This window comes from Mixophyes fleayi, chromosome 10 (genome assembly GCF_038048845.1).
Source record: "Mixophyes fleayi isolate aMixFle1 chromosome 10, aMixFle1.hap1, whole genome shotgun sequence".
Lineage (NCBI taxonomy): Eukaryota > Metazoa > Chordata > Amphibia > Anura > Limnodynastidae > Mixophyes > Mixophyes fleayi.
In genome coordinates, this window is record NC_134411.1 from 16,051,475 (window position 1) to 16,072,309 (window position 20,835).

At 35.8% G+C, this 20,835-nt stretch overlaps 15 non-coding genes across 15 annotated transcripts; all 15 read right to left on the bottom strand.

Annotated features, from left to right (window-relative positions):
• Positions 1–969: 969 nt before the first annotated feature.
• On the bottom strand, positions 970–1,051 carry TRNAS-GCU (transfer RNA serine (anticodon GCU)). The gene has a single exon. It is a non-coding gene; the product is annotated as a tRNA-Ser (tRNA).
• Positions 1,052–2,114: 1,063 nt separating this feature from the next.
• TRNAS-GCU (transfer RNA serine (anticodon GCU)) lies at positions 2,115–2,196 on the bottom strand. The gene has a single exon. It is a non-coding gene; the product is annotated as a tRNA-Ser (tRNA).
• Positions 2,197–3,257: 1,061 nt separating this feature from the next.
• Positions 3,258–3,339, bottom strand: TRNAS-GCU (transfer RNA serine (anticodon GCU)). The gene has a single exon. It is a non-coding gene; the product is annotated as a tRNA-Ser (tRNA).
• Positions 3,340–4,399: 1,060 nt separating this feature from the next.
• On the bottom strand, positions 4,400–4,481 carry TRNAS-GCU (transfer RNA serine (anticodon GCU)). The gene has a single exon. It is a non-coding gene; the product is annotated as a tRNA-Ser (tRNA).
• Positions 4,482–5,541: 1,060 nt separating this feature from the next.
• On the bottom strand, positions 5,542–5,623 carry TRNAS-GCU (transfer RNA serine (anticodon GCU)). Its single transcript has one exon. It is a non-coding gene; the product is annotated as a tRNA-Ser (tRNA).
• Positions 5,624–6,683: 1,060 nt separating this feature from the next.
• On the bottom strand, positions 6,684–6,765 carry TRNAS-GCU (transfer RNA serine (anticodon GCU)). The gene has a single exon. It is a non-coding gene; the product is annotated as a tRNA-Ser (tRNA).
• A 1,060-nt stretch (positions 6,766–7,825) lies between these two features.
• TRNAS-GCU (transfer RNA serine (anticodon GCU)) lies at positions 7,826–7,907 on the bottom strand. The gene has a single exon. It is a non-coding gene; the product is annotated as a tRNA-Ser (tRNA).
• Positions 7,908–8,967: 1,060 nt separating this feature from the next.
• On the bottom strand, positions 8,968–9,049 carry TRNAS-GCU (transfer RNA serine (anticodon GCU)). Its single transcript has one exon. It is a non-coding gene; the product is annotated as a tRNA-Ser (tRNA).
• Positions 9,050–11,234: 2,185 nt separating this feature from the next.
• Positions 11,235–11,316, bottom strand: TRNAS-GCU (transfer RNA serine (anticodon GCU)). Its single transcript has one exon. It is a non-coding gene; the product is annotated as a tRNA-Ser (tRNA).
• Positions 11,317–12,380: 1,064 nt separating this feature from the next.
• Positions 12,381–12,462, bottom strand: TRNAS-GCU (transfer RNA serine (anticodon GCU)). Its single transcript has one exon. It is a non-coding gene; the product is annotated as a tRNA-Ser (tRNA).
• A 1,060-nt stretch (positions 12,463–13,522) lies between these two features.
• TRNAS-GCU (transfer RNA serine (anticodon GCU)) lies at positions 13,523–13,604 on the bottom strand. The gene has a single exon. It is a non-coding gene; the product is annotated as a tRNA-Ser (tRNA).
• Positions 13,605–14,668: 1,064 nt separating this feature from the next.
• TRNAS-GCU (transfer RNA serine (anticodon GCU)) lies at positions 14,669–14,750 on the bottom strand. Its single transcript has one exon. It is a non-coding gene; the product is annotated as a tRNA-Ser (tRNA).
• A 1,060-nt stretch (positions 14,751–15,810) lies between these two features.
• On the bottom strand, positions 15,811–15,892 carry TRNAS-GCU (transfer RNA serine (anticodon GCU)). Its single transcript has one exon. It is a non-coding gene; the product is annotated as a tRNA-Ser (tRNA).
• Positions 15,893–18,088: 2,196 nt separating this feature from the next.
• On the bottom strand, positions 18,089–18,170 carry TRNAS-GCU (transfer RNA serine (anticodon GCU)). The gene has a single exon. It is a non-coding gene; the product is annotated as a tRNA-Ser (tRNA).
• Positions 18,171–19,234: 1,064 nt separating this feature from the next.
• Positions 19,235–19,316, bottom strand: TRNAS-GCU (transfer RNA serine (anticodon GCU)). Its single transcript has one exon. It is a non-coding gene; the product is annotated as a tRNA-Ser (tRNA).
• Between the last annotated feature and the right edge of the window lie 1,519 nt (positions 19,317–20,835).

Sequence of the window (20,835 nt, forward strand, 5' to 3'; positions counted from 1 at the left end):
ATCTAGCTTTGAAGTGAATGCATTTTACCTATTTAGATTCTCATCGTTATCACAGGGACTGGATATAAATCCACTCGTAACTGAGCCTTTGCTTGATGATCATTTATACTACTTTCAGTTGAAATATATTTTTGAACTACCTCTACCATGATGGTGCACCATCACAGACACAAATTCATATCTGATATAGCTGGTTAATAACATGACTTATGCTGATATTAGAGTGATAGAGTTCACTAAATGTTTGCATGAGTGTCCTTAATGAAAAGACTGACAATAAATAACAGGAGTTGAGTTTGAATCTCAGCAGATCCTTTATTTGTGTCTTTCAACATCACAATTTGATGTTTGCTGCCATTGTAGAAGAAAAAAAGACAGTCATCCATGAATATGACATGCCAACTTCCATTATTCCGTCTTCAACTACACTTCCTTAATGGACTAGATTCTGATGCAACTTTGTTCATCTTCTTGCTTTTTGACTCTGAAATCATTATACAACAGCATATTTAGATGGCAGTAACTAACCTGTGAAGGGTGGATTTGCAACACACCTTGTACTGCCCAATAGATGTGCAGTATATCACTTCAAAACAATCGGTTTTCAAGGAAAAGTCTGGTTCTTTAATCCCAAGAAGATTCCAGACATAAGGCACTGGTATAATAGCTGCTGAAAAATGTGTATTAGAAAGTTACTTTCTCAGGATCAATTAGAAATCAATCACTTTTAAGGTCAAGGTAGAATGCAGGGAAAAATGTAGTTTTCAGTTCCATGGGACCTACAAAATAGTGTCAAGAATTTTATTTCTACAAAGGAAATCTTTATGTTACTTGAGTAATCTTGGAGGTTAAATACTGTTTTCACTTCTATCAATTTTGGGTAGAATTGGATTTTGATTGGATTTGATTTCTTCGAACATATTCTTCTTTTTTAGCCCGTTTTGAATAAAATTTGCAGGTAACTCAGGATGACAAAGATAGGATTCGAACCCATGCATGCAGAGCACAATGGATTAGCAGTCCATCGCCTTAACCACTTGGCCACCTCGTCCTACTTATTTTTTAGACTGCGTCTTTTTCGAACATTTTTTGGAGAAACTCCTTTTAGACTGATGTTAAATTGAAATGTAGTGAGTTATCTAGCTTTGAAGTGAATGCATTTTACCTATTTAGATTCTCATCGTTATCACAGGGACTGGATATAAATCCACTCGTAACTGAGCCTTTGCTTGATGATCATTTATACTACTTTCAGTTGAAATATATTTTTGAACTACCTCTACCATGATGGTGCACCATCACAGACACAAATTCATATCTGATATAGCTGGTTAATAACATGACTTATGCTGATATTAGAGTGATAGAGTTCACTAAATGTTTGCATGAGTGTCCTTAATGAAAAGACTGACAATAAATAACAGGAGTTGAGTTTGAATCTCAGCAGATCCTTTATTTGTGTCTTTCAACATCACAATTTGATGTTTGCTGCCATTGTAGAAGAAAAAAAGACAGTCATCCATGAATATGACATGCCAACTTCCATTATTCCGTCTTCAACTACACTTCCTTAATGGACTAGATTCTGATGCAACTTTGTTCATCTTCTTGCTTTTTGACTCTGAAATCATTATACAAAAGCATATTTAGATGGCAGTAACTAACCTGTGAAGGGTGGATTTGCAACACACCTTGTACTGCCCAATAGATGTGCAGTATATCACTTCAAAACAATCGGTTTTCAAGGAAAAGTCTGGTTCTTTAATCCCAAGAAGATTCCAGACATAAGGCACTGGTATAATAGCTGCTGAAAAATGTGTATTAGAAAGTTACTTTCTCAGGATCAATTAGAAATCAATCACTTTTAAGGTCAAGGTAGAATGCAGGGAAAAATGTAGTTTTCAGTTCCATGGGACCTACAAAATAGTGTCAAGAATTGTATTTCTACAAAGGAAATCTTTATGTTACTTGAGTAATCTTGGAGGTTAAATACTGTTTTCACTTCTATCAATTTTGAGTAGAATTGGATTTTGATTGGATTTGATTTCTTCGAACATATTCTTCTTTTTAGCCCGTTGGGGCCGTTTTGAATAAAATTTGCAGGTAACTCAGGACGACGAGGATGGGATTCAAACCCATGCGTGCAGAGCACAATGGATTAGCAGTCCATCGCCTTAACCACTCGGCCACCTCGTCCTACTTATTTTTTGGACTGCGTCTTTTTCGAACATTTTTTGGAGAAACTCCTTTTAGACTGATGTTAAATTGAAATGTAGTGAGTTATCTAGCTTTGAAGTGAATGCATTTTACCTATTTAGATTCTCATCGTTATCACAGGGACTGGATATAAATCCACTCGTAACTGAGCCTTTGCTTGATGATCATTTATACTACTTTCAGTTGAAATATATTTTTGAACTACCTCTACCATGATGGTGCACCATCACAGACACAAATTCATATCTGATATAGCTGGTAACATGACTTATGCTGATATTAGAGTGATAGAGTTCACTAAATGTTTGCATGAGTGTCCTTAATGAAAAGACTGACAATAAATAACAGGAGTTGAGTTTGAATCTCAGCAGATCCTTTATTTGTGTCTTTCAACATCACAATTTGATGTTTGCTGCCATTGTAGAAGAAAAAAAAGACAGTCATCCATGAATATGACATGCCAACTTCCATTATTCCGTCTTCAACTACACTTCCTTAATGGACTAGATTCTGATGCAACTTTGTTCATCTTCTTGCTTTTTGACTCTGAAATCATTATACAAAAGCATATTTAGATGGCAGTAACTAACCTGTGAAGGGTGGATTTGCAACACACCTTGTACTGCCCAATAGATGTGCAGTATATCACTTCAAAACAATCGGTTTTCAAGGAAAAGTCTGGTTCTTTAATCCCAAGAAGATTCCAGACATAAGGCACTGGTATAATAGCTGCTGAAAAATGTGTATTAGAAAGTTACTTTCTCAGGATCAATTAGAAATCAATAACTTTTAAGGTCAAGGTAGAATGCAGGGAAAAATGTAGTTTTCAGTTCCATGGGACCTACAAAATAGTGTCAAGAATTGTATTTCTACAAAGGAAATCTTTATGTTACTTGAGTAATCTTGGAGGTTAAATACTGTTTTCACTTCTATCAATTTTGAGTAGAATTGGATTTTGATTGGATTTGATTTCTTCGAACATATTCTTCTTTTTTAGCCCGTTGGGGCCGTTTTGAATAAAATTTGCAGGTAACTCAGGACGACGAGGATGGGATTCGAACCCATGCGTGCAGAGCACAATGGATTAGCAGTCCATCGCCTTAACCACTCGGCCACCTCGTCCTACTTAATTTTTAGACTGCGTCTTTTTCGAACATTGTTTGGAGAAACTCCTTTTAGACTGATGTTAAATTGAAATGTAGTGAGTTATCTAGCTTTGAAGTGAATGCATTTTACCTATTTAGATTCTCATCGTTATCACAGGGACTGGATATAAATCCACTCGTAACTGAGCCTTTGCTTGATGATCATTTATACTACTTTCGGTTGAAATATATTTTTGAACTACCTCTACCATGATGGTGCACCATCACAGACACAAATTCATATCTGATATAGCTGGTAACATGACTTATGCTGATATTAGAGTGATAGAGTTCACTAAATGTTTGCATGAGTGTCCTTAATGAAAAGACTGACAATAAATAACAGGAGTTGAGTTTGAATCTCAGCAGATCCTTTATTTGTGTCTTTCAACATCACAATTTGATGTTTGCTGCCATTGTAGAAGAAAAAAAGACAGTCATCCATGAATATGACATGCCAACTTCCATTATTCCGTCTTCAACTACACTTCCTTAATGGACTAGATTCTGATGCAACTTTGTTCATCTTCTTGCTTTTTGACTCTGAAATCATTATACAAAAGCATATTTAGATGGCAGTAACTAACCTGTGAAGGGTGGATTTGCAACACACCTTGTACTGCCCAATAGATGTGCAGTATATCACTTCAAAACAATCGGTTTTCAAGGAAAAGTCTGGTTCTTTAATCCCAAGAAGATTCCAGACATAAGGCACTGGTATAATAGCTGCTGAAAAATGTGTATTAGAAAGTTACTTTCTCAGGATCAATTAGAAATCAATCACTTTTAAGGTCAAGGTAGAATGCAGGGAAAAATGTAGTTTTCAGTTCCATGGGACCTACAAAATAGTGTCAAGAATTGTATTTCTACAAAGGAAATCTTTATGTTACTTGAGTAATCTTGGAGGTTAAATACTGTTTTCACTTCTATCAATTTTGAGTAGAATTGGATTTTGATTGGATTTGATTTCTTCGAACATATTCTTCTTTTTTAGCCCGTTGGGGCCGTTTTGAATAAAATTTGCAGGTAACTCAGGACGACGAGGATGGGATTCGAACCCATGCGTGCAGAGCACAATGGATTAGCAGTCCATCGCCTTAACCACTCGGCCACCTCGTCCGACTTTTTTTTTATACAGCGTTTTTTTCCAACATTTTTTGGAGAAACTCCTTTTAGACTGATGTTAAATTGAAATGTAGTGAGTTATCTAGCTTTGAAGTGAATGCATTTTACCTATTTAGATTCTCATCGTTATCACAGGGACTGGATATAAATCCACTCGTAACTGAGCCTTTGCTTGATGATCATTTATACTACTTTCAGTTGAAATATATTTTTGAACTACCTCTACCATGATGGTGCACCATCACAGACACAAATTCATATCTGATATAGCTGGTAACATGACTTATGCTGATATTAGAGTGATAGAGTTCACTAAATGTTTGCATGAGTGTCCTTAATGAAAAGACTGACAATAAATAACAGGAGTTGAGTTTGAATCTCAGCAGATCCTTTATTTGTGTCTTTCAACATCATAATTTGATGTTTGCTGCCATTGTAGAAGAAAAAAAGACAGTCATCCATGAATAGGACATGCCAACTTCCATTATTCCGTCTTCAACTACACTTCCTTAATGGACTAGATTCTGATGCAACTTTGTTCATCTTCTTGCTTTTTGACTCTGAAATCATTATACAACAGCATATTTAGATGGCAGTAACTAACCTGTGAAGGGTGGATTTGTAACACACCTTGTACTGCCCAATAGATGTGCAGTATATCACTTCAAAACAATTGGTTTTCAAGGAAAAGTCTGGTTCTTTAATCCCAAGAAGATTCCAGACATAAGGCACTGGTATAATAGCTGCTGAAAAATGTGTATTAGAAAGTTACTTTCTCAGGATCAATTAGAAATCAATCACTTTTAAGGTCAAGGTAGAATGCAGGGAAAAAATAAGTTTTCAGCTCCATGGGACCTACAAAATAGTGTCAAGAATTGTATTTCTACAAAGGAAATCTTTATGTTACTTGAGTAATCTTGGAGGTTAAATACTGTTTTCACTTCTATCAATTTTGAGTAGAATTGGATTTTGATTGGATTTGATTTCTTCGAACATATTCTTCTTTTTTAGCCCGTTGGGGCTGTTTTGAATAAAATTTGCAGGTAACTCAGGACGACGAGGATGGGATTCGAACCCATGCGTGCAGAGCACAATGGATTAGCAGTCCATCGCCTTAACCACTCGGCCACCTCGTCCTACTTAATTTTTAGACTGCGTCTTTTTCGAACATTGTTTGGAGAAACTCCTTTTAGACTGATGTTAAATTGAAATGTAGTGAGTTATCTAGCTTTGAAGTGAATGCATTTTACCTATTTAGATTCTCATCGTTATCACAGGGACTGGATATAAATCCACTCGTAACTGAGCCTTTGCTTGATGATCATTTATACTACTTTCGGTTGAAATATATTTTTGAACTACCTCTACCATGATGGTGCACCATCACAGACACAAATTCATATCTGATATAGCTGGTAACATGACTTATGCTGATATTAGAGTGATAGAGTTCACTAAATGTTTGCATGAGTGTCCTTAATGAAAAGACTGACAATAAATAACAGGAGTTGAGTTTGAATCTCAGCAGATCCTTTATTTGTGTCTTTCAACATCACAATTTGATGTTTGCTGCCATTGTAGAAGAAAAAAAGACAGTCATCCATGAATATGACATGCCAACTTCCATTATTCCGTCTTCAACTACACTTCCTTAATGGACTAGATTCTGATGCAACTTTGTTCATCTTCTTGCTTTTTGACTCTGAAATCATTATACAAAAGCATATTTAGATGGCAGTAACTAACCTGTGAAGGGTGGATTTGCAACACACCTTGTACTGCCCAATAGATGTGCAGTATATCACTTCAAAACAATCGGTTTTCAAGGAAAAGTCTGGTTCTTTAATCCCAAGAAGATTCCAGACATAAGGCACTGGTATAATAGCTGCTGAAAAATGTGTATTAGAAAGTTACTTTCTCAGGATCAATTAGAAATCAATCACTTTTAAGGTCAAGGTAGAATGCAGGGAAAAATGTAGTTTTCAGTTCCATGGGACCTACAAAATAGTGTCAAGAATTGTATTTCTACAAAGGAAATCTTTATGTTACTTGAGTAATCTTGGAGGTTAAATACTGTTTTCACTTCTATCAATTTTGAGTAGAATTGGATTTTGATTGGATTTGATTTCTTCGAACATATTCTTCTTTTTTAGCCCGTTGGGGCCGTTTTGAATAAAATTTGCAGGTAACTCAGGACGACGAGGATGGGATTCGAACCCATGCGTGCAGAGCACAATGGATTAGCAGTCCATCGCCTTAACCACTCGGCCACCTCGTCCGACTTTTTTTTTATACAGCGTTTTTTTCCAACATTTTTTGGAGAAACTCCTTTTAGACTGATGTTAAATTGAAATGTAGTGAGTTATCTAGCTTTGAAGTGAATGCATTTTACCTATTTAGATTCTCATCGTTATCACAGGGACTGGATATAAATCCACTCGTAACTGAGCCTTTGCTTGATGATCATTTATACTACTTTCAGTTGAAATATATTTTTGAACTACCTCTACCATGATGGTGCACCATCACAGACACAAATTCATATCTGATATAGCTGGTAACATGACTTATGCTGATATTAGAGTGATAGAGTTCACTAAATGTTTGCATGAGTGTCCTTAATGAAAAGACTGACAATAAATAACAGGAGTTGAGTTTGAATCTCAGCAGATCCTTTATTTGTGTCTTTCAACATCATAATTTGATGTTTGCTGCCATTGTAGAAGAAAAAAAGACAGTCATCCATGAATAGGACATGCCAACTTCCATTATTCCGTCTTCAACTACACTTCCTTAATGGACTAGATTCTGATGCAACTTTGTTCATCTTCTTGCTTTTTGACTCTGAAATCATTATACAACAGCATATTTAGATGGCAGTAACTAACCTGTGAAGGGTGGATTTGTAACACACCTTGTACTGCCCAATAGATGTGCAGTATATCACTTCAAAACAATTGGTTTTCAAGGAAAAGTCTGGTTCTTTAATCCCAAGAAGATTCCAGACATAAGGCACTGGTATAATAGCTGCTGAAAAATGTGTATTAGAAAGTTACTTTCTCAGGATCAATTAGAAATCAATCACTTTTAAGGTCAAGGTAGAATGCAGGGAAAAAATAAGTTTTCAGCTCCATGGGACCTACAAAATAGTGTCAAGAATTGTATTTCTACAAAGGAAATCTTTATGTTACTTGAGTAATCTTGGAGGTTAAATACTGTTTTCACTTCTATCAATTTTGAGTAGAATTGGATTTTGATTGGATTTGATTTCTTCGAACATATTCTTCTTTTTTAGCCCGTTGGGGCTGTTTTGAATAAAATTTGCAGGTAACTCAGGACGACGAGGATGGGATTCGAACCCATGCGTGCAGAGCACAATGGATTAGCAGTCCATCGCCTTAACCACTCGGCCACCTCGTCCTACTTATTTTTTAGACTGCGTCTTTTTCGAACATTTTTTGGAGAAACTCCTTTTAGACTGATGTTAAATTGAAATGTAGTGAGTTATCTAGCTTTGAAGTGAATGCATTTTACCTATTTAGATTCTCATCGTTATCACAGGGACTGGATATAAATCCACTCGTAACTGAGCCTTTGCTTGATGATCATTTATACTACTTTCAGTTGAAATATATTTTTGAACTACCTCTACCATGATGGTGCACCATCACAGACACAAATTCATATCTGATATAGCTGGTAACATGACTTATGCTGATATTAGAGTGATAGAGTTCACTAAATGTTTGCATGAGTGTCCTTAATGAAAAGACTGACAATAAATAACAGGAGTTGAGTTTGAATCTCAGCAGATCCTTTATTTGTGTCTTTCAACATCACAATTTGATGTTTGCTGCCATTGTAGAAGAAAAAAAGACAGTCATCCATGAATATGACATGCCAACTTCCATTATTCCGTCTTCAACTACACTTCCTTAATGGACTAGATTCTGATGCAACTTTGTTCATCTTCTTGCTTTTTGACTCTGAAATCATTATACAACAGCATATTTAGATGGCAGTAACTAACCTGTGAAGGGTGGATTTGCAACACACCTTGTACTGCCCAATAGATGTGCAGTATATCACTTCAAAACAATTGGTTTTCAAGGAAAAGTCTGGTTCTTTAATCCCAAGAAGATTCCAGACATAAGGCACTGGTATAATAGCTGCTGAAAAATGTGTATTAGAAAGTTACTTTCTCAGGATCAATTAGAAATCAATCACTTTTAAGGTCAAGGTAGAATGCAGGGAAAAAATAAGTTTTCAGCTCCATGGGACCTACAAAATAGTGTCAAGAATTGTATTTCTACAAAGGAAATCTTTATGTTACTTGAGTAATCTTGGAGGTTAAATACTGTTTTCACTTCTATCAATTTTGAGTAGAATTGGATTTTGATTGGATTTGATTTCTTCGAACATATTCTTCTTTTTTAGCCCGTTGGGGCCGTTTTGAATAAAATTTGCAGGTAACTCAGGACGACGAGGATGGGATTCGAACCCATGCGTGCAGAGCACAATGGATTAGCAGTCCATCGCCTTAACCACTCAGCCACCTCGTCCTACTTATTTTTTAGACTGCGTCTTTTTCGAACATTTTTTGGAGAAACTCCTTTTAGACTGATGTTAAATTGAAATGTAGTGAGTTATCTAGCTTTGAAGTGAATGCATTTTACCTATTTAGATTCTCATCGTTATCACAGGGACTGGATATAAATCCACTCGTAACTGAGCCTTTGCTTGATGATCATTTATACTACTTTCAGTTGAAATATATTTTTGAACTACCTCTACCATGATGGTGCACCATCACAGACACAAATTCATATCTGATATAGCTGGTAACATGACTTATGCTGATATTAGAGTGATAGAGTTCACTAAATGTTTGCATGAGTGTCCTTAATGAAAAGACTGACAATAAATAACAGGAGTTGAGTTTGAATCTCAGCAGATCCTTTATTTGTGTCTTTCAACATCACAATTTGATGTTTGCTGCCATTGTAGAAGAAAAAAAGACAGTCATCCATGAATATGACATGCCAATTTCCATTATTCCGTCTTCAACTACACTTCCTTAATGGACTAGATTCTGATGCAACTTTGTTCATCTTCTTGCTTTTTGACTCTGAAATCATTATACAACAGCATATTTAGATGGCAGTAACTAACCTGTGAAGGGTGGATTTGCAACACACCTTGTACTGCCCAATAGATGTGCAGTATATCACTTCAAAACAATCGGTTTTCAAGGAAAAGTCTGGTTCTTTAATCCCAAGAAGATTCCAGACATAAGGCACTGGTATAATAGCTGCTGAAAAATGTGTATTAGAAAGTTACTTTCTCAGGATCAATTAGAAATCAATCACTTTTAAGGTCAAGGTAGAATGCAGGGAAAAATGTAGTTTTCAGTTCCATGGGACCTACAAAATAGTGTCAAGAATTTTATTTCTACAAAGGAAATCTTTATGTTACTTGAGTAATCTTGGAGGTTAAATACTGTTTTCACTTCTATCAATTTTGGGTAGAATTGGATTTTGATTGGATTTGATTTCTTCGAACATATTCTTCTTTTTTAGCCCGTTGGGGCCGTTTTGAATAAAATTTGCAGGTAACTCAGGACGACGAGGATGGGATTCGAACCCATGCGTGCAGAGCACAATGGATTAGCATTAACCACTCGGCCACCTCGTCCTACTTATTTTTCAGACTGCGTCTTTTTCGAACATTTTTTGGAGAAACTCCTTTTAGACTGATGTTAAATTGAAATGTAGTGAGTTATCTAGCTTTGAAGTGAATGCATTTTACCTATTTAGATTCTCATCGTTATCACAGGGACTGGATATAAATCCACTCGTAACTGAGCCTTTGCTTGATGATCATTTATACTACTTTCAGTTGAAATATATTTTTGAACTACCTCTACCATGATGGTGCACCATCACAGACACAAATTCATATCTGATATAGCTGGTTAATAACATGACTTATGCTGATATTAGAGTGATAGAGTTCACTAAATGTTTGCATGAGTGTCCTTAATGAAAAGACTGACAATAAATAACAGGAGTTGAGTTTGAATCTCAGCAGATCCTTTATTTGTGTCTTTCAACATCACAATTTGATGTTTGCTGCCATTGTAGAAGAAAAAAAGACAGTCATCCATGAATATGACATGCCAACTTCCATTATTCCGTCTTCAACTACACTTCCTTAATGGACTAGATTCTGATGCAACTTTGTTCATCTTCTTGCTTTTTGACTCTGAAATCATTATACAACAGCATATTTAGATGGCAGTAACTAACCTGTGAAGGGTGGATTTGCAACACACCTTGTACTGCCCAATAGATGTGCAGTATATCACTTCAAAACAATCGGTTTTCAAGGAAAAGTCTGGTTCTTTAATCCCAAGAAGATTCCAGACATAAGGCACTGGTATAATAGCTGCTGAAAAATGTGTATTAGAAAGTTACTTTCTCAGGATCAATCACTTTTAAGGTCAAGGTAGAATGCAGGGAAAAATGTAGTTTTCAGTTCCATGGGACCTACAAAATAGTGTCAAGAATTTTATTTCTACAAAGGAAATCTTTATGTTACTTGAGTAATCTTGGAGGTTAAATACTGTTTTCACTTCTATCAATTTTGGGTAGAATTGGATTTTGATTGGATTTGATTTCTTCGAACATATTCTTCTTTTTTAGCCCGTTGGGGCCGTTTTGAATAAAATTTTTAGGTAACTCAGGATGACAAAGATAGGATTCGAACCCATGCGTGCAGAGCACAATGGATTAGCAGTCCATCGCCTTAACCACTCGGCCACCTCGTCCGACTTTTTTTTTATACAGCGTTTTTTTCCAACATTTTTTGGAGAAACTCCTTTTAGACTGATGTTAAATTGAAATGTAGTGAGTTATCTAGCTTTGAAGTGAATGCATTTTACCTATTTAGATTCTCATCGTTATCACAGGGACTGGATATAAATCCACTCGTAACTGAGCCTTTGCTTGATGATCATTTATACTACTTTCAGTTGAAATATATTTTTGAACTACCTCTACCATGATGGTGCACCATCACAGACACAAATTCATATCTGATATAGCTGGTTAATAACATGACTTATGCTGATATTAGAGTGATAGAGTTCACTAAATGTTTGCATGAGTGTCCTTAATGAAAAGACTGACAATAAATAACAGGAGTTGAGTTTGAATCTCAGCAGATCCTTTATTTGTGTCTTTCAACATCATAATTTGATGTTTGCTGCCATTGTAGAAGAAAAAAAGACAGTCATCCATGAATAGGACATGCCAACTTCCATTATTCCGTCTTCAACTACACTTCCTTAATGGACTAGATTCTGATGCAACTTTGTTCATCTTCTTGCTTTTTGACTCTGAAATCATTATACAACAGCATATTTAGATGGCAGTAACTAACCTGTGAAGGGTGGATTTGCAACACACCTTGTACTGCCCAATAGATGTGCAGTATATCACTTCAAAACAATTGGTTTTCAAGGAAAAGTCTGGTTCTTTAATCCCAAGAAGATTCCAGACATAAGGCACTGGTATAATAGCTGCTGAAAAATGTGTATTAGAAAGTTACTTTCTCAGGATCAATTAGAAATCAATCACTTTTAAGGTCAAGGTAGAATTCAGGGAAAAAATAAGTTTTCAGCTCCATGGGACCTACAAAATAGTGTCAAGAATTGTATTTCTACAAAGGAAATCTTTATGTTACTTGAGTAATCTTGGAGGTTAAATACTGTTTTCACTTCTATCAATTTTGAGTAGAATTGGATTTTGATTGGATTTGATTTCTTCGAACATATTCTTCTTTTTTAGCCCGTTGGGGCTGTTTTGAATAAAATTTGCAGGTAGCTCAGGACGACGAGGATGGGATTCGAACCCATGCGTGCAGAGCACAATGGATTAGCAGTCCATCGCCTTAACCACTCGGCCACCTTGTCCTACTTATTTTTTAGACTGCGTCTTTTTCGAACATTTTTTGGAGAAACTCCTTTTAGACTGATGTTAAATTGAAATGTAGTGAGTTATCTAGCTTTGAAGTGAATGCATTTTACCTATTTAGATTCTCATCGTTATCACAGGGACTGGATATAAATCCACTCGTAACTGAGCCTTTGCTTGATGATCATTTATACTACTTTCAGTTGAAATATATTTTTGAACTACCTCTACCATGATGGTGCACCATCACAGACACAAATTCATATCTGATATAGCTGGTAACAAGACTTATGCTGATATTAGAGTGATAGAGTTCACTAAATGTTTGCATGAGTGTCCTTAATGAAAAGACTGACAATAAATAACAGGAGTTGAGTTTGAATCTCAGCAGATCCTTTATTTGTGTCTTTCAACATCACAATTTGATGTTTGCTGCCATTGTAGAAGAAAAAAAGACAGTCATCCATGAATATGACATGCCAACTTCCATTATTCCGTCTTCAACTACACTTCCTTAATGGACTAGATTCTGATGCAACTTTGTTCATCTTCTTGCTTTTTGACTCTGAAATCATTATACAACAGCATATTTAGATGGCAGTAACTAACCTGTGAAGGGTGGATTTGCAACACACCTTGTACTGCCCAATAGATGTGCAGTATATCACTTCAAAACAATTGATTTTCAAGGAAAAGTCTGGTTCTTTAATCCCAAGAAGATTCCAGACATAAGGCACTGGTATAATAGCTGCTGAAAAATGTGTATTAGAAAGTTACTTTCTCAGGATCAATTAGAAATCAATCACTTTTAAGGTCAAGGTAGAATGCAGGGAAAAAATAAGTTTTCAGCTCCATGGGACCTACAAAATAGTGTCAAGAATTGTATTTCTACAAAGGAAATCTTTATGTTACTTGAGTAATCTTGGAGGTTAAATACTGTTTTCACTTCTATCAATTTTGAGTAGAATTGGATTTTGATTGGATTTGATTTCTTCGAACATATTCTTCTTTTTTAGCCCGTTGGGGCCGTTTTGAATAAAATTTGCAGGTAACTCAGGACGACGAGGATGGGATTCGAACCCATGCGTGCAGAGCACAATGGATTAGCAGTCCATCGCCTTAACCACTCGGCCACCTCATCCTACTTATTTTGTAGACTGTGTCTTTTTCGAACATTTTTTGGAGAAACACCTTTTAGACTGATGTTAAATTGAAATGTAGTGAGTTATCTAGCTTTGAAGTGAATGCATTTTACCTATTTAGATTCTCATCGTTATCACAGGGACTGGATATAAATCCACTCGTAACTGAGCCTTTGCTTGATGATCATTTATACTACTTTCAGTTGAAATATATTTTTGAACTACCTCTACCATGATGGTGCACCATCACAGACACAAATTCATATCTGATATAGCTGGTTAATAACATGTCTTATGCTGATATTAGAGTGATAGAGTTCACTAAATGTTTGCATGAGTGTCCTTAATGAAAAGACTGACAATAAATAACAGGAGTTGAGTTTGAATCTCAGCAGATCCTTTATTTGTGTCTTTCAACATCATAATTTGATGTTTGCTGCCATTGTAGAAGAAAAAAAGACAGTCATCCATGAATAGGACATGCCAACTTCCATTATTCCGTCTTCAACTACACTTCCTTAATGGACTAGATTCTGATGCAACTTTGTTCATCTTCTTGCTTTTTGACTCTGAAATCATTATACAACAGCATATTTAGATGGCAGTAACTAACCTGTGAAGGGTGGATTTGTAACACACCTTGTACTGCCCAATAGATGTGCAGTATATCACTTCAAAACAATTGGTTTTCAAGGAAAAGTCTGGTTCTTTAATCCCAAGAAGATTCCAGACATAAGGCACTGGTATAGTAGCGGATGAAAAATGTGTATTAGAAAGTTACTTTCTCAGGATCAATTAGAAATCAATCACTTTTAAGGTCAAGGTAGAATGCAGGGAAAAAATAAGTTTTCAGCTCCATGGGACCTACAAAATAGTGTCAAGAATTGTATTTCTACAAAGGAAATCTTTATGTTACTTGAGTAATCTTGGAGGTTAAATACTGTTTTCACTTCTATCAATTTTGAGTAGAATTGGATTTTGATTGGATTTGATTTCTTCGAACATATTCTTCTTTTTTAGCCCGTTGGGGCTGTTTTGAATAAAATTTGCAGGTAACTCAGGACGACGAGGATGGGATTCGAACCCATGCGTGCAGAGCACAATGGATTAGCAGTCCATCGCCTTAACCACTCGGCCACCTCGTCCTACTTATTTTTTAGACTGCGTCTTTTTCGAACATTTTTTGGAGAAACTCCTTTTAGACTGATGTTAAATTGAAATGTAGTGAGTTATCTAGCTTTGAAGTGAATGCATTTTACCTATTTAGATTCTCATCGTTATCACAGGGACTGGATATAAATCCACTCGTAACTGAGCCTTTGCTTGATGATCATTTATACTACTTTCAGTTGAAATATATTTTTGAACTACCTCTACCATGATGGTGCACCATCACAGACACAAATTCATATCTGATATAGCTGGTAACATGACTTATGCTGATATTAGAGTGATAGAGTTCACTAAATGTTTGCATGAGTGTCCTTAATGAAAAGACTGACAATAAATAACAGGAGTTGAGTTTGAATCTCAGCAGATCCTTTATTTGTGTCTTTCAACATCACAATTTGATGTTTGCTGCCATTGTAGAAGAAAAAAAGACAGTCATCCATGAATATGACATGCCAACTTCCATTATTCCGTCTTCAACTACACTTCCTTAATGGACTAGATTCTGATGCAACTTTGTTCATCTTCTTGCTTTTTGACTCTGAAATCATTATACAACAGCATATTTAGATGGCAGTAACTAACCTGTGAAGGGTGGATTTGCAACACACCTTGTACTGCCCAATAGATGTGCAGTATATCACTTCAAAACAATTGGTTTTCAAGGAAAAGTCTGGTTCTTTAATCCCAAGAAGATTCCAGACATAAGGCACTGGTATAATAGCTGCTGAAAAATGTGTATTAGAAAGTTACTTTCTCAGGATCAATTAGAAATCAATCACTTTTAAGGTCAAGGTAGAATGCAGGGAAAAAATAAGTTTTCAGCTCCATGGGACCTACAAAATAGTGTCAAGAATTGTATTTCTACAAAGGAAATCTTTATGTTACTTGAGTAATCTTGGAGGTTAAATACTGTTTTCACTTCTATCAATTTTGAGTAGAATTGGATTTTGATTGGATTTGATTTCTTCGAACATATTCTTCTTTTTTAGCCCGTTGGGGCCGTTTTGAATAAAATTTGCAGGTAACTCAGGACGACGAGGATGGGATTCGAACCCATGCGTGCAGAGCACAATGGATTAGCAGTCCATCGCCTTAACCACTCAGCCACCTCGTCCTACTTATTTTTTAGACTGCGTCTTTTTCGAACATTTTTTGGAGAAACTCCTTTTAGACTGATGTTAAATTGAAATGTAGTGAGTTATCTAGCTTTGAAGTGAATGCATTTTACCTATTTAGATTCTCATCGTTATCACAGGGACTGGATATAAATCCACTCGTAACTGAGCCTTTGCTTGATGATCATTTATACTACTTTCAGTTGAAATATATTTTTGAACTACCTCTACCATGATGGTGCACCATCACAGACACAAATTCATATCTGATATAGCTGGTAACATGACTTATGCTGATATTAGAGTGATAGAGTTCACTAAATGTTTGCATGAGTGTCCTTAATGAAAAGACTGACAATAAATAACAGGAGTTGAGTTTGAATCTCAGCAGATCCTTTATTTGTGTCTTTCAACATCACAATTTGATGTTTGCTGCCATTGTAGAAGAAAAAAAGACAGTCATCCATAAATATGAAATGCCAATTTCCATTATTCCGTCTTCAACTACACTTCCTTAATGGACTAGATTCTGATGCAACTTTGTTCATCTTCTTGCTTTTTGACTCTGAAATCATTATACAACAGCATATTTAGATGGCAGTAACTAACCTGTGAAGGGTGGATTTGCAACACACCTTGTACTGCCCAATAGATGTGCAGTATATCACTTCAAAACAATCGGTTTTCAAGGAAAAGTCTGGTTCTTTAATCCCAAGAAGATTCCAGACATAAGGCACTGGTATAATAGCTGCTGAAAAATGTGTATTAGAAAGTTACTTTCTCAGGATCAATTAGAAATCAATCACTTTTAAGGTCAAGGTAGAATGCAGGGAAAAATGTAGTTTTCAGTTCCATGGGACCTACAAAATAGTGTCAAGAATTGTATTTCTACAAAGGAAATCTTTATGTTACTTGAGTAATCTTGGAGGTTAAATACTGTTTTCACTTCTATCAATTTTGGGTAGAATTGGATTTTGATTGGATTTGATTTCTTCGAACATATTCTTCTTTTTTAGCCCGTTGGGGCCGTTTTGAATAAAATTTGCAGGTAACTCAGGACGACGAGGATGGGATTCGAACCCATGCGTGCAGAGCACAATGGATTAGCATTAACCACTCGGCCACCTCGTCCTACTTATTTTTCAGACTGCGTCTTTTTCGAACATTTTTTGGAGAAACTCCTTTTAGACTGATGTTAAATTGAAATGTAGTGAGTTATCTAGCTTTGAAGTGAATGCATTTTACCTATTTAGATTCTCATCGTTATCACAGGGACTGGATATAAATCCACTCGTAACTGAGCCTTTGCTTGATGATCATTTATACTACTTTCAGTTGAAATATATTTTTGAACTACCTCTACCATGATGGTGCACCATCACAGACACAAATTCATATCTGATATAGCTGGTTAATAACATGACTTATGCTGATATTAGAGTGATAGAGTTCACTAAATGTTTGCATGAGTGTCCTTAATGAAAAGACTGACAATAAATAACAGGAGTTGAGTTTGAATCTCAGCAGATCCTTTATTTGTGTCTTTCAACATCACAATTTGATGTTTGCTGCCATTGTAGAAGAAAAAAAGACAGTCATCCATGAATATGACATGCCAACTTCCATTATTCCGTCTTCAACTACACTTCCTTAATGGACTAGATTCTGATGCAACTTTGTTCATCTTCTTGCTTTTTGACTCTGAAATCATTATACAACAGCATATTTAGATGGCAGTAACTAACCTGTGAAGGGTGGATTTGCAACACACCTTGTACTGCCCAATAGATGTGCAGTATATCACTTCAAAACAATCGGTTTTCAAGGAAAAGTCTGGTTCTTTAATCCCAAGAAGATTCCAGACATAAGGCACTGGTATAATAGCTGCTGAAAAATGTGTATTAGAAAGTTACTTTCTCAGGATCAATTAGAAATCAATCACTTTTAAGGTCAAGGTAGAATGCAGGGAAAAATGTAGTTTTCAGTTCCATGGGACCTACAAAATAGTGTCAAGAATTTTATTTCTACAAAGGAAATCTTTATGTTACTTGAGTAATCTTGGAGGTTAAATACTGTTTTCACTTCTATCAATTTTGGGTAGAATTGGATTTTGATTGGATTTGATTTCTTCGAACATATTCTTCTTTTTTAGCCCGTTGGGGCCGTTTTGAATAAAATTTTCAGGTAACTCAGGATGACAAAGATAGGATTCGAACCCATGCGTGCAGAGCACAATGGATTAGCAGTCCATCGCCTTAACCACTCGGCCACCTCGTCCGACTTTTTTTTTATACAGCGTTTTTTTCCAACATTTTTTGGAGAAACTCCTTTTAGACTGATGTTAAATTGAAATGTAGTGAGTTATCTAGCTTTGAAGTGAATGCATTTTACCTATTTAGATTCTCATCGTTATCACAGGGACTGGATATAAATCCACTCGTAACTGAGCCTTTGCTTGATGATCATTTATACTACTTTCAGTTGAAATATATTTTTGAACTACCTCTACCATGATGGTGCACCATCACAGACACAAATTCATATCTGATATAGCTGGTTAATAACATGACTTATGCTGATATTAGAGTGATAGAGTTCACTAAATGTTTGCATGAGTGTCCTTAATGAAAAGACTGACAATAAATAACAGGAGTTGAGTTTGAATCTCAGCAGATCCTTTATTTGTGTCTTTCAACATCATAATTTGATGTTTGCTGCCATTGTAGAAGAAAAAAAGACAGTCATCCATGAATAGGACATGCCAACTTCCATTATTCCGTCTTCAACTACACTTCCTTAATGGACTAGATTCTGATGCAACTTTGTTCATCTTCTTGCTTTTTGACTCTGAAATCATTATACAACAGCATATTTAGATGGCAGTAACTAACCTGTGAAGGGTGGATTTGCAACACACCTTGTACTGCCCAATAGATGTGCAGTATATCACTTCAAAACAATTGGTTTTCAAGGAAAAGTCTGGTTCTTTAATCCCAAGAAGATTCCAGACATAAGGCACTGGTATAATAGCTGCTGAAAAATGTGTATTAGAAAGTTACTTTCTCAGGATCAATTAGAAATCAATCACTTTTAAGGTCAAGGTAGAATGCAGGGAAAAAATAAGTTTTCAGCTCCATGGGACCTACAAAATAGTGTCAAGAATTGTATTTCTACAAAGGAAATCTTTATGTTACTTGAGTAATCTTGGAGGTTAAATACTGTTTTCACTTCTATCAATTTTGAGTAGAATTGGATTTTGATTGGATTTGATTTCTTCGAACATATTCTTCTTTTTTAGCCCGTTGGGGCCGTTTTGAATAAAATTTGCAGGTAACTCAGGACGACGAGGATGGGATTCGAACCCATGCGTGCAGAGCACAATGGATTAGCAGTCCATCGCCTTAACCACTCGGCCACCTCGTCCTACTTATTTTTTAGACTGCGTCTTTTTCGAACATTTTTTGGAGAAACTCCTTTTAGACTGATGTTAAATTGAAATGTAGTGAGTTATCTAGCTTTGAAGTGAATGCATTTTACCTATTTAGATTCTCATCGTTATCACAGGGACTGGATATAAATCCACTCGTAACTGAGCCTTTGCTTGATGATCATTTATACTACTTTCAGTTGAAATATATTTTTGAACTACCTCTACCATGATGGTGCACCATCACAGACACAAATTCATATCTGATATAGCTGGTAACATGACTTATGCTGATATTAGAGTGATAGAGTTCACTAAATGTTTGCATGAGTGTCCTTAATGAAAAGACTGACAATAAATAACAGGAGTTGAGTTTGAATCTCAGCAGATCCTTTATTTGTGTCTTTCAACATCACAATTTGATGTTTGCTGCCATTGTAGAAGAAAAAAAGACAGTCATCCATGAATATGACATGCCAACTTCCATTATTCCGTCTTCAACTACACTTCCTTAATGGACTAGATTCTGATGCAACTTTGTTCATCTTCTTGCTTTTTGACTCTGAAATCATTATACAACAGCATATTTAGATGGCAGTAACTAACCTGTGAAGGGTGGATTTGCAACACACCTTGTACTGCCCAATAGATGTGCAGTATATCACTTCAAAACAATCGGTTTTCAAGGAAAAGTCTGGTTCTTTAATCCCAAGAAGATTCCAGACATAAGGCACTGGTATAATAGCTGCTGAAAAATGTGTATTAGAAAGTTACTTTCTCAGGATCAATTAGAAATCAATCACTTTTAAGGTCAAGGTAGAATGCAGGGAAAAATGTAGTTTTCAGTTCCATGGGACCTACAAAATAGTGTCAAGCATTTTATTTCTACAAAGGAAATCTTTATGTTACTTGAGTAATCTTGGAGGTTAAATACTGTTTTCACTTCTATCAATTTTGGGTAGAATTGGATTTTGATTGGATTTGATTTCTTCGAACATATTCTTCTTTTTTAGCCCGTTGGGGCCGTTTTGAATAAAATTTGCAGGTAACTCAGGACGACGAGGATGGGATTCGAACCCATGCGTGCAGAGCACAATGGATTAGCATTAACCACTCGGCCACCTCGTCCTACTTATTTTTCAGACTGCGTCTTTTTCGAACATTTTTTGGAGAAACTCCTTTTAGACTGATGTTAAATTGAAATGTAGTGAGTTATCTAGCTTTGAAGTGAATGCATTTTACCTATTTAGATTCTCATCGTTATCACAGGGACTGGATATAAATCCACTCGTAACTGAGCCTTTGCTTGATGATCATTTATACTACTTTCAGTTGAAATATATTTTTGAACTACCTCTACCATGATGGTGCACCATCACAGACACAAATTCATATCTGATATAGCTGGTTAATAACATGACTTATGCTGATATTAGAGTGATAGAGTTCACTAAATGTTTGCATGAGTGTCCTTAATGAAAAGACTGACAATAAATAACAGGAGTTGAGTTTGAA